The sequence below is a fragment of the Aquila chrysaetos genome, chromosome 9, assembly GCF_900496995.4.
Source record: "Aquila chrysaetos chrysaetos chromosome 9, bAquChr1.4, whole genome shotgun sequence".
NCBI classification, from domain to species: Eukaryota; Metazoa; Chordata; class Aves; order Accipitriformes; family Accipitridae; genus Aquila; species Aquila chrysaetos.
The window spans coordinates 44,729,363-44,742,209 of NC_044012.1; positions in this window are offsets into that span (position 1 = coordinate 44,729,363).

Here is a 12,847-nt window from a genome sequence, read left to right on the forward strand (position 1 = left end):
TCTCCTGCTCCCACGTCTAAAGTCCAGGTTGAGCTCTTTCCACCCCCAGGACTGGGGATTGCACTGACTGTGTGCACACAGGGCAGGCGTGGCCAGCTCTGACCGCCTAAGGCTCCTCAGCAGGAGTGATGTATGAAGGACTGCCCAGCTCATCACAACACAACACCCAGCCAGAGAGACCGTTCTCGTGTGTGGTTTGTGGAGAGCACTCACATGGCAGGTCATGGCTTTCCAGAGTGCTGGAGCCAACATCTGACATGATCCTGGTGCCCGAGGTGTGGTGCAAAGGGCACCTCTGTCTGGCAGAGAGGTCTCATGAGCTTTCCCTTTGCAATTCAGGGGCTCTGTTCAGCAAACAGTCTCCCCAAATTCAGGAAGGTTTTCAGGACTCTCTATGCAGCAGGCAGGGGTGACATCTGTGCACTCTGTTGTGCCCAGTTATGGGGAGATTGTTCCATGGCGATTCTCTCTAATATATTCCTCGCGTGGTGCTGCATTTAAGCCACTCATTTATCTACTCAGCTTGCAGCATACCAATCAGCCTGGGGCTAGAACAGCAAGGTCAAGCCTGAGCAGAGCTCTCCTTAGCCCTGAGAATGATTCTGGCATATGCAGGATATGGTGCAAACAGGGTACCCTGCTGTTTTACCTGCCCTGCGGCCATACCCATTCTCCAGCAATATTGGGAGTATTGTCTGCGGAGGCTGGATGGAGGCAGGACCAAGCAGACAGAGACACCAGGCCCTTGGCGTGGGGTATGACTCCCCAGGGGTGTTTGCAGCAACATCAGGACCCATACGCCTTCAGGAAAGTTAGCCTTACCAAGCACCTTCTGGCAGCCTGCTCAGCTTTACCTGGTTCACAGATCTGCCATAGACACTAGTCGCAGAGACAAGTCCTTTGGGTGACACTGATTCCAGGGAAAAGGATCTCAGGGGCCATCCTGGATGTGCCTTGCAGCAGCCCAGGCTGGGCCAAGCTAGTTCTTCCAGGACTTGTTCTCATGCATAGTGTCATAGCTCCACTGCAAATGCAGAGCTGGATTGCACTGACCTGATACTGGAAGGAGAAGGCCCCACTCCCCAGGGTGCTCACGAAGATACAGAAGCAAGGAGAAACTGATAGGTCAACTTCGAAGAGACCCTTCAGAAGATGGACTACCACGAAACATCTGGGACACAAGCTGTGCTTCAACTGGGCTATTTCCCACTGTGTGGGAATAAGGACTGGATAACTCTTTCAGAAAACCACAAAACATCACCTATGGCCAGCCTGTGACCTCCAGACGTGGGCCAGGAGCACGACAGCTGCCTGAGAATAAAGAATACTTCCAAGGAAAGTAGTTGAAAACTTTCCATAAATAGCCTGTGTTTGTTGTAGTACTAACATCCATGAGCACAATGTGGGGATCACAAGGTAAGGATGAGCACCCTGGACAAACTGTCCATGTAGGAGGGCTAAGGTGGTGCTGGGGTCGGACACGGCCAGGGCGATGGGGGATGGCGTGCTCCCACTGTGGGTGGATGCAACATCTCCTTTCCACAGTAACCCAGCTTTTGGCTCTCCATTCCAGATAGGGGTGAAAAGCTAAAATCCTGGGTAGTTTTTTTAGCACTGAAAGCTCTCTGGCATTTATGTTCAGCCCCAGGCTGCTGCCATGTCCAGCTCAGGCAGTGTCCTCCGTGACTGTTGGGCTGAGCAGCAAGCACCCCTTTCATTCTCTGGCAAAGCTCCACACTAACACCTCTGCTCACAGACAAATGCTGGTCATCAAGCTGCCCAGAAACAAGCATCCCCACGTGAACCCAATGGAAAACTTTGATCTGGGTGGTAGATACCACCACCACCAGATATTTCATTTTATTTTCCCAATGGGAAAAAAGTGAATAGAAAAATCTAGTATAGGAATTTTGAAATGTGCAGAAGCTGCATTTGCTAGCAAAATCCTGTATCAGGGAATGCATTCCTGACTCCTGCAGGTCAAAATACATCCAAGGAGAGATTGCACATCCCGGGCATGTGGACAGTGCAACACATTTTATGCTGGGTGGTTTTGTTCTCAGTGCCAATCTGCTTTTGCAAGTTCTGCTGCCTGCATTTACTGCCCATTGGTTTGGCAGTACAGAGTCTAACTTACACTGAAATATTGTGGTGTGTACTACAGTTAGTAATTACTGAGGTGCAGTAAAGATAATTGGCTCTTCTCTAAAGAGTTAGCAGTTCCATGGAGTAATTCATATTAAATACCTGCAAGTGAGCTACTCGGGGTTGCATTTGTTAATTGATTTATTGAGTTGTTTCTATTAGAGACTATGCTATTCAGTTGCTAACTGAAAATAATGCTGAGTAATTAATTTGCTTAGGCTTTAACTTCCCCAATTCATCAACTGAGTTATGCATGATGGGAGCAGCTGTGTGTCTGTGCACTCACAGCATCTGCCACAGGAGGTCCCTCAGCTGCCCAGGTGTCCCCTCCTGCCACCATGTCACCACAGCAGTCCTGGTTCTGCTCATCTCTGCAGGCAGAGACCCAGTGGGACTGCAAAGAGCCCACAGGTGTGCCTTGCATGGTGCAGCAACCGCTGCTTCGGACACACACTGCTGGCATGGAGAAATCAGATCTCCTGAGCATCATCTGCAATGCTGGGTGAGACAGCCCATGCTGGGAAAGGTGAGCAGCCCACACTGTCTATCATGGCCATCACACAGCATGGGGACACTGGAGACGGCGCAGAGCTGTGCTATGCGGATCTGACAATCACTCACTTCCCTGAACAAACATAAAAGCGAGTGCGTTGTTCCAGCAATGGGTGAAGAGTCTATTGTAACCGGGACCCAAAACTGTGGGCAGTGGGAGACAGGGTATGTGTGCCAGGCCAGAGCAAAGAGCACAGCTCAGTGCACCATTTGCACAGCTAGCAAGGCAGCTGGAATAGACCACTCCAGCCGACACATTCTATTCCAAAATGTAGTGGGCCCAATCCAGAAGGGCAGGAGTTATACCAAGGATGGTCTTGACCTGTTAGCTGAATCCTTCAAATATTGAAACCTGCAAGCAGCACAGAAACCTCTGCTCCATTCATAAATACAGAATTATTTGCTTTTATCTGAACCTGCCAGGAACACTCTTCTCTGCCTGTAAGGCATTGTGGGGAAGAGGCTGTCCCTCTCAGAGCTGGGGATGTGTGTGCCTGTGAAGGGCTGTAAACGCTCTTTTGCAAACAGTGAAGCCAGCTATGCACTAACTTCTGTGGTGCCATCTACCAAAAGGTAACGCACATAGGGATGAATCATTGCTCACAGTAAGTTGGTGTGGTCTGCAACCAGACCGATGTGCCTGAGAGCTTGGGGGGTGCTGGGATCAGGCGAGTGTTGTCTGTCTGAAGCTTGTCACCCCTGTAGTCACCCCTGTAAAACAGTGGCTGATGAACACCTATCAAAGACCCGCCCATCTTTGGCAAGAATTTCCAGGAATTTTTTTGCTTTTAAGAAGTATGCGTAGAAAATTGGCAGGCAGCCAGCCCAGTGAGCATGCCAGACCCTTGGACAAGTACATAAAAAGCTGCTGGACTCAGCTCAGGTCCAAGTGGGGTGGACCAAGCCTCTCTGTGCAATCAGCCTTGTGTTCCCAACAGCTCCGGAGCAAGTTGGTCCATCTGGGAAATCCCACAGGCCTAGGTTCCTCTGTGTTACAGCCATACCTGACCATCAGCCTATCCAGGGGTAGGTACACACCACAAACATCACCTTGCCCATGGCTATTGTCTACCCTGGCCTGTGCTGTATCCCAGGCTGGGGCCCCCCCACAGCACTGCTGCTGTTCTCAGAGGTTAGGTCCACATCCTGAGCTAGGCTGGGATTAAGCCCATCACAGTATAGACAAAGTACCCTGCCAGACCCAGAGCATCCATTTCTGTCTCTGTCCCCTTGTCCATCCCAGACTCTTCACACCCCACTGAAACATTTGCCCCAGAAGGCAGAGAGCATCATCCTGCACCTGCCCAGGTGATAAGCCTGTCTTGTCATAATGAGAACAAGTTCAGGACCTCTTGTTGGGTCTTGGGTGCATCATGGCAGAACTGTGCATACAGTCCCCATCATGGCAAGCCAGCTCAAGTGGAGTTTGGCACTGTCCCTGAGCCTGAATCCCCCTCTGGCTGCTCAGCAGTGCCTTGGGAGCAAGCTCTGGGATGCTAACATGCTTGGGATCATGGTAATTTGTCCACAGGCAAAGAAAAATTGAACCCTCATCCATTTCCCCAAGCCTGATTAAACAGTGATGGCCCATGACCATGGATCACTGACAGCCTTGTGTCCATGAGGTTTTTGATCAGGTCAAGTGGCTCATTGAACCGCAGCTGAGAATAAAGTGAGTGGAAATGCCTGGGCTGCTTTAACCCTCACTTAAACTGGCCTGCAATTCCCTAGCTGATTGGTATGCCCTTCTTACATGTTGGGGAAATACTACGGCTCTTAAGAAACTAATGAACATGCATCTAAGGCAAAAGCAGAGCACTGGCAAATCATGGGATCTAGCTAATACACAGGCAGAAGGGCACAGAGTTTATTTAAGGAATGAACGAAAATAATGACATTTCTTTTTGTTTAGTTAGAGAGCAAAGGAAAGGCAAGAGTGGGTGAAGCAAAGCAGATGTGAGAGCCATCTTGAACAAAGCAAAACAGAGTGCTGTTGGCACTGGGCTGGCTGTAATATCTGCCTAATCCTTGGTAAACCAATGTACTACATGTTAAATATTAAAGGCAGGAATTTATAAACATCCAGGAAGATGGAACTGCGAGTATCAGAATCACAAAAAGACATTACCGGAAAAATTGATTGCGGTTTTTTTTTTTTTAATAGAAACCCCTAATTAGTGCATGAAAGGACTGCGATAGCTGCAGCCTGTCTGAATTTTATTAAAACATCTGATGCATTGTCTCATGAAGCCATACTTGAAAAATTAATTCAAACTGACTTGGCTGTAGCCAGAGTCACATGGGCTGTGAATGAATGGAGATCCACAAAGTGCAGTAATAAACCATTATCTCTTGTACGGCAGCTCATTTCTATACAAATGAACCTTGCTTTGTGTGAAACATGGGACCCGCTCTGCCTTCACTTTGTCAGGCAGGAGTATCTCTCGCGAAGCCACAGAGTACCAATGAAATACGCCCTGAGAATGGATAGCTTGGTGAGGTTGCTTTGTTCTCCATCCCCAGTATTTGTGGAAAGGAGGCTGCTTTCTGGAGGCGTCACAAATTTTAACAGATGACATGTTTCTGTGCTTGCTTGGGAATGCCTGCCGTCTGTAACTCTCACAACTTTCCTTACAAGTCTGATGATACCTCACGTTTTTTCTTTAAGCCCCAGCTGCTGAATTCATGTAGTTATCACCAGAATATCAAAAGTAAATTTCTAACCTTCCCATTTGGTGAAAAAGCATGAAATATTGAGTAAACCCTCAAGTGCACATCAACACACACGCAATGGATAACTGTTAATTATTTTCTGCTGGTTTTGCTGTGTTAGTTGATTCTTTCTCAGTACTTTCTCAGCATGTGGATCACTATTTTTGGATGCTGAAGGCAGTCATGACTGTTTTTCACTCACCTTTAATTGTTACTCTCCTGGTAAAAAGACTCAGTAACCCAATAAAGTGGTAGAAATTGTCCCAACTGACCCAGCGCATGCAGCGAATAGTAATTAGCAGTCAATTGTCACAACAAACAGTCTTTGGTAATACTTGAGAATGAAAATTATTTACCTGCACGTACAGCATCCATATGAATAATGAATCCATCTGCAGGACTGAGCATCAGCTCATGAATGAAACTACAGCCAAGAAGCACTGAGTAATACAACAAAAATTAATCATTGTGACCTGTTTTCATAAATGCACAAACTCAAAGCTCAGAGGGGACCATCGCTCAAGCCGGGTGGTAGAATGAGTCTAAGTAAGGTTGTCACAAGTTTTCCGCCTTAGCAGGAATGAGAAAGGTTATAAAAAAGCTGTGTTCTCCTTTGGAGTCTCTGTTCCCATTTCTGAAGTCGGTGTGTGCAATTACAGCAAACTTCTGAGCTGAAATTAAGTACTTTCTTTAGAATCCTCTTTTAAAAATGGAACATGGCATCAAAATGAATATTTTCTATCATATTTTATTGTGAAAAATGTCAGCCAAAAGCTTCAGCCACATGTAAATAAAAAATTAGACTGGTTTGTCAAGTAATCAGAACTGCTTTAATGCATTCTGTTTTCTTTTTTGAGCATATTAGAGCAACTAGAGCTATGAAATTATACGTGTAGGATTCCTTGCTAGCAGCAGATCAGAAAAACATCTGATAAAAGTAGCAACATATTTGGTGTAGAGAGTTACTGCAGGTTTAAAAGCTTCCACAGAGACAGCACCTACAACTGAGGAGGAGCTTTGTTTGCTCCATCAAAAGCAGAGCAAGTCCAGAGCTTCTAGCATAGGACTTGAAGCTGAAGGGAAAAGCCAAGCAAAACCACAGTTCCCTCCAGGATAGGGTTATGCCAACGCATCTTCACAAATGCAATGCTGTTGCAAAGCCCTATGGGGAAGCTGTACCGCCAAAGCCAAAGCAATGAGGAATCCTGCTGGCAGGCAGGGAGAGGTAAGGCTTGGAGGTGATCTTTCCTAGGAAGAGGACATTGTCTTCTAACAGCAGAGGCAGTGTCTGTGTAGTGAGTGTGCCACAGGGTAGCCGGGAGGACCTAGAAGGTGCCATCCAGAAGAACCCTCAGCCGAACTGTTCCTGGGGAAGGACACATAAGGAGCAGCTCAGGACAGCCCAGGGTGGGCTGTGACCTCCTCCTACCTGAAAGCTGCCGTATGGGGTGATGAGACTGGTTTGGGAGATTTCTTACATTGCTAGTGTGAATGTCTTTGTTGATGCAGGGTTACCATTTTGAGTTCACCCTGACACCAAACCATCTCTGCCATGGTAGTCTGGAAATAGCCAAGCGGCACGCCGCAGTTTATTCTGCTGACAACTGCTTTAGTCTAGTTGCAACGGCTGAGCTAAACTTTGGGGAGGAGAAGGGGCCAGTGTCCTTCAATGGCTGAGAGATCAAGGCAGATCATTTAATCACACTGCTGCAGCGCTGTCACTGTCACGCAGATGAGAAAGCACAGTATGTGTGAGCCTGGGTGTGTGTATGTGCACTCCCCACTGCCCTGACAGGCACAGACAGTTGTTTCCTACCTAATAGATAGCTCTTTTTCCACAAAGCAAGTGCTGAAGGCTTTGCCCACTTGCAAAAGTGCCGGAAGCTGCAAGCCTCTCCTCTTTTGGTGGGGATAGGATGACAAGATGCTGTCACAGCCCTGCTCTCCAGCAGGCAGGATCGACATGTCAGAGTCCCAGGGGGGGTTAAGGCAGAACAGCCTTCCCAAATAGCCCATACAGCCTGCAGATGTCTTGGTCCGTGAACACAAGGGAGACCCCACACCCCTGTGCCCTTGGAGTCATGCCCCACAGCTCTGTGACCACCAGAGCAGTCCACTAAAACCACACAACACAGCCGAGCTATTCTCTTTTACTGGTCAATCTTTCAGCCATGCCAGCCCAGGGGCACCCAGGGGAATGGTCCTTGGCACAGAGGCATCTCCCATGAGATGCTGTCTGGGGGACACCACTCACAGACAGCTTTCCACGGGGAGATGTCACAGGGCGATCAACCCCACCATAGCCAGACGAGGCAAACAGGGCCACCCTGGGCAGGATCGAGCACTGCTCACTGTCTGTCCCCTCTTCAACACGGCGCTGCTGCCCCTTTGCACCCACCCTCGGATTTCTCACTGCCCCTCTGCCCCAGCACTGCTTGCAGCTTCTCTGCACACATGCACACACGGCGCGATGCCCACACAAATGTCGCCTGGGTCCTGCTCAGTTTTCTTCAGCCCGTACACCAGCACCCTCCCAGGATAACGCTCGCCGCCTCATTATTCCCACTACCCCACTAGCTGCGGATCAGAGCTCCGGCAGCCAAAAGGAGGAGTTGTCTTAGCAACAGGAGTCGTGTGAAAGTGCAGGGACTCGCTGGCATCCCTTCGGTGCAGCCACAGCCACAGCCACAGGCTGAGGCAGCGACGCCTGATAGATCTGACCCTGCAACAGATCTCTGCCCGGGTCGGTGAAAGGGAGGAAAGAGCACAGCCCTTCCCAGCTGGAGTCATGCCCCAGCCCCCCACGGCCCTGGGCTATTACACCAGGAATAGATTGCATCTACGTTTTTTTCTTTGCTAATTGCTACCTTTTTAGCAGCTTCTGAGGCTGCAGCAGCAGGGTGATATCCAGGAATAAACACATGTAAATAACCAGCGACAGAAGCTCCAAATTGCTGGCTGTAAATTGTTGTTAAGTGGCGCTTAAGCGGGGTCAATTGAGGCAGAGTTAAACCCGGCGGGTTAGCAGGCAGGGGCCAAAGCAAAGGGAAAACCCCAGGCAGCTCTGGGGTGGCAGGGCTCAGCAGGCTCCCTGCAGACAGAGCTGAACATACAGCTTCAGCCTGGTGGTGGACTGCAGAGGGAGGAAGGTGATGGGTACAAAAGAGTCTTGGAGGGGTTATCTACCAACAACTCCCCGCAGGGCTACCTTCATCTTCGTAGCTACTCAGAGGTGCCCTGAAAAAGCTGAGGACCATCCTTTCCAATTGCTACAGGAGTGAATCAGGACAGCAGACGCACCCGGGAGCCAGTGCATCATCGCCCACCCGGCTGGGCACTGCTGGTAACCTGCATGTGCAGGGCAGTGCTCATGTGTGCGCTAACATTTGGTGCCACGGTGGAGTTACAACACCTGAAATAACAGGGATAATCTCACGCATGACATCCCAAACTTCAGCATAGTCCAGTCCCCCCTTCCCTCTGCTTGTCTGGGACCAGTGTGGCCCATGGTATGTCAGGAAGCAGAAAAGCTGGATATAGAGTGATGGGCCTTAAGTCAAGAAGGGGGATCCCTGTGGCCCCGTTCGTGCCTTGCAGGATGGTACCCCACTCAGTGACAACCTGTGGTGGCACAGGTAGCACTGGGGGTCCCATGCCCAGGGTTGTTTCCCAACCAGTGCAGCTAATTCAACCCATCACACACAGGGACTTGGTGTCAGCCCCACAACCTCGCAGGGAGCTGCACTTAGCACTGCTCAGTTCACGGGAGTCCCTCCTGGGAACCCCAAGAGGCTCCAGCTGAGCCACAGAAGGCATCCGACAGATGGAAGAGTCTGATTCTGCCACTACCCCTTACCATGCCCCAGCTGCTGTTTCCCAAGGATGAAAGGTGACCATTTCAGACCAGCAATGCTCCAGCCTTCACTTTCCCATCCAGCAGCAGGGAGACACTGGAGTTGTGGCTCATCCAGCTGCTGGCTTTCAGTGGCAGCTCCTTCACTGCTCCGTATGCTGCCTGACATTCCCAAGTAGTTTTTCACTCAAGGATGGGGCTATCTTAGGACTTGCCTTTTTTCAGCATCAGCTCTGGGCACGGTCAGCTCATTTGGGTTAAGCAACAGCACCTAAGGCCATGCAGTGGGAAGCTCTGATTTGAAAAGGGGGATACATGACAGGGTTAACCAATGGCTAATGAGGCATTATATGTGTGTGTCACTTTCTGGGAGAAAGAAGCAGAGCATGTGCTAATTAATGGACTAGGGGGTACCAAGATGCTAATATGTGGCATTACAGCATCTGCTGTGGCAGGTACTTCATGGCAGAGACCGATGCTTCTTCCCAGGGTCGCAGGCCTCTGCGCAGGGAGGAATGGCACAGGGAGTGGATGGGATGTGGCAAGTCAGTGTCAGAACAACCTAAACATTGTTTCTAAAATTTTCCCCCAAAATAATAGTTGTCCAAAGCTAGGCATTTATGCAATGCTGTTAACTTTTTCTTGCCAGAATATCATTTTTGGACAAAAGCCATTAAAAACCATATTTTGTAAGAACGTGCCAGCTCAAAACAATCCTTCTTGAATAGTATCATCAGGTAGAGAAGAGATGCTACAAACACTCAGAGTAACTCTACTGCAGGCATTCAGTATGCATTACTGTATCTGAGACTGCATTTTCAAGATTGCCTTATTCAGAGACAATACACAAGATAATAACAAGAGCTAAATTAGGATAAATTACATCTAGAAGCACAGTGTTTACAAGGACTGGTAATTCACCCACAGCATCAAATGACTTTTATGGCAAGAATCTGCTTTTAGTGGGCTCAGCTGTTGTGAATGAATGAGTCTCCATACGAATGCAGATTTGATTTACCTAGGAAGTGTTTAGTTACCTCTAAAGATGGGAGGGAGACAGGTGGATGGATGGATGGATAGACAGATAGATAGACAGACAGATATCCAATATAACACCTGGCTTTCTTTCAAATGATGGTATTTACAGAGGAAATGTACAGAATTGTATTCAGCAATTTCATTAGGTAAATGGACTAATCACAAATGGAAAAAAATCACAGACAGGATTGTTTCTGAGTAAGCTGCTCTTAGAGAATGAGGCATTTGCAAAAGATACAAACACAGCTTTCTTATTTCATTCAAATTAATACTTCCACTGGAGGCCCTAAAGTGCTCCACTTGCAACTCAGCACAAAAAGTGACCGCAATCCAACCAGGAAATGGTTGGACATATTTCTGGCTATTGCCAACGTAAAAAAGGCTCCTGTTAGAGGAGCACCAAGTTGCTCAGCAGATCAAAGATAACTGCATAAAGCCAATGTGCATCTCTTGCAGTCCTGAAACTGATTATCAGTCGGTGACATACACGAATCAGCAACATATGAAGCAGAGATACTTTGTCAGAATTTGAGAAAATTTCCAGGAAATAATTTGAATGTTTTAGAAACCTTGCAAAAAAGTCCACATAAACAAGATGTTTAGATGGAAGCTGCTACACTGCAGAGATAACCTTTTCCAAGCAGATTTATAGAAAACAAACTTCTGAGCTGGAATTAAGAAGATTTGGGGGAGATGGGTAGGGAGGTAGAAAGTAGAAAGATTAAGAGTTGCTCCCACACTGTTGCTAAAGGACATGCTAGATGGTGGGATGAACAGAAAGCCCAGAGACGCTTGGGAAGTGAAGACTCTATTCCTAACAGGGGTTTAAAAATGTGTGAGATCAGCATATTGGACTGTGGCTGTGGCCAGGCAATATATTCATCATGGTCCCCATCTCCAGCCAGATGTTTTGTCCCCTGTTGTTGCTGGGTTGTGAGCCTCATTCAGTAAGTGCCTGCAGCTCCTGGTTGGTGCCACCCCAAGATGCTCACGCAGAGCAGTCCCTACTGCTCATCAAAGGCCCCGCTATGAAATTTGATGGTGCGTGCACCAGTCCGCCCACAGCAGATTCCAAGCTTGGATGTGAGCTGGCGAAGTGCCATGACAGGACAGCGTATCAAGACCTTGCTCTAATTTTATCACATGGTTATGCTAACTATGTAAAACAGCTATGGTTTGAAAGCATATGGTGCAGTATAAAAATCTCCATAGAATGAATTACAGCAACTTCACAGAGAAGATGCAGAAGAATTTAGAAAAACATTTCAACAGATTTTAATATAAAATATCTTATAAAACTGCTTATTGGGTGGTATAGCATGATTTCAAAGTAGCAGTTACTTCTTTTAGTTTTATACACACACATATGCATATGCATCCCACAGATTGATGTCGACTGAGAGTCCCTCGAATGAATTCCTCTGTTGTGGTGACAGTGTGCTGCATATCTTAATAAAAGTGCCACAGTTGGACCTCAGATTGTGTAATATGATCTCATTATTGATTTTCATGTAATGGGATGCTAAATAACTTTGCCTATGTACATTGGATCAATGAGGAAGGTGCATTGTGCATAGCGTATCAATGTTCAGCATAAAGATTACATTATGAGCCTCATTCATTTAAGCAGTGAGATGATCAATAGCAGCTAACTTCAATCAAAAACACATCAATTAATAATTGCTTTTCAGCTTGTGTCCTTTTTGTCATTTCAGCTATTTGGCAGATGAACTTTATACCCTCCCAGCTATCAAGCTGTGGCTGATTGCCCAGGCAAGTGTATCAGATAGATAGATAGACTAGATTAGATTAGACTCTACAGCTATATACAAACTGCAAGTTCTTTGTCTAGGCCACTAATAGCAAGTTAATAAAAAGTGAAAGAATTGTCAGCACTTGCTTATTGATACTCCCAGATGAAAAACACATGACTTGTTTAAGGAGCCATATTAAGATTGTTAAAGACATAACAATTACTCAGGGCAAATTTGGCTTCATCAGCCTTCGCATCAGGCTCTTATGAAGAAATAAGCTTAAATGCAAAACAGCAAACAAGGACTTAAAACGGAAATGTTAGAAAACCAGGAAATGTACATATAAAGTGCTGAAGTCTATATAAGAAAGATTAACTCTTTGTGAAATTTACCCAATGACATGCATGGCTGTGCCCCCTCACACTGTGATGGGGTGCACGGGGCAGTCATGTGCAGTGGTAGTGCTTGATAACCAGCTCCCGTCTCTCCAGGCTGGCTGGTTGCCCCAGCTTTGGCTGTGGGACACAAGCGGCAGCCTGGGCTGCAGCACTCCTGCGGGCTGAGACGTGGGTTCACGCTGGAGCCACTCCAAGAGATGGTGCTTGTACCACGCTGTGCTCCAGGGGTTTCAGGAAGATGGTTGGTCCATCACGGGCATTTCAGCAACAGGCACCACACCAGCACCATAAATTGCAACTGAAGGTCCACGGGGAGACCCCGTGCCACGGGGCAGGAAGCAACAGTTGTAGAGATGCTTGCGAGCAGCGCTGTGAGACTCCACATTTCTCCTGTC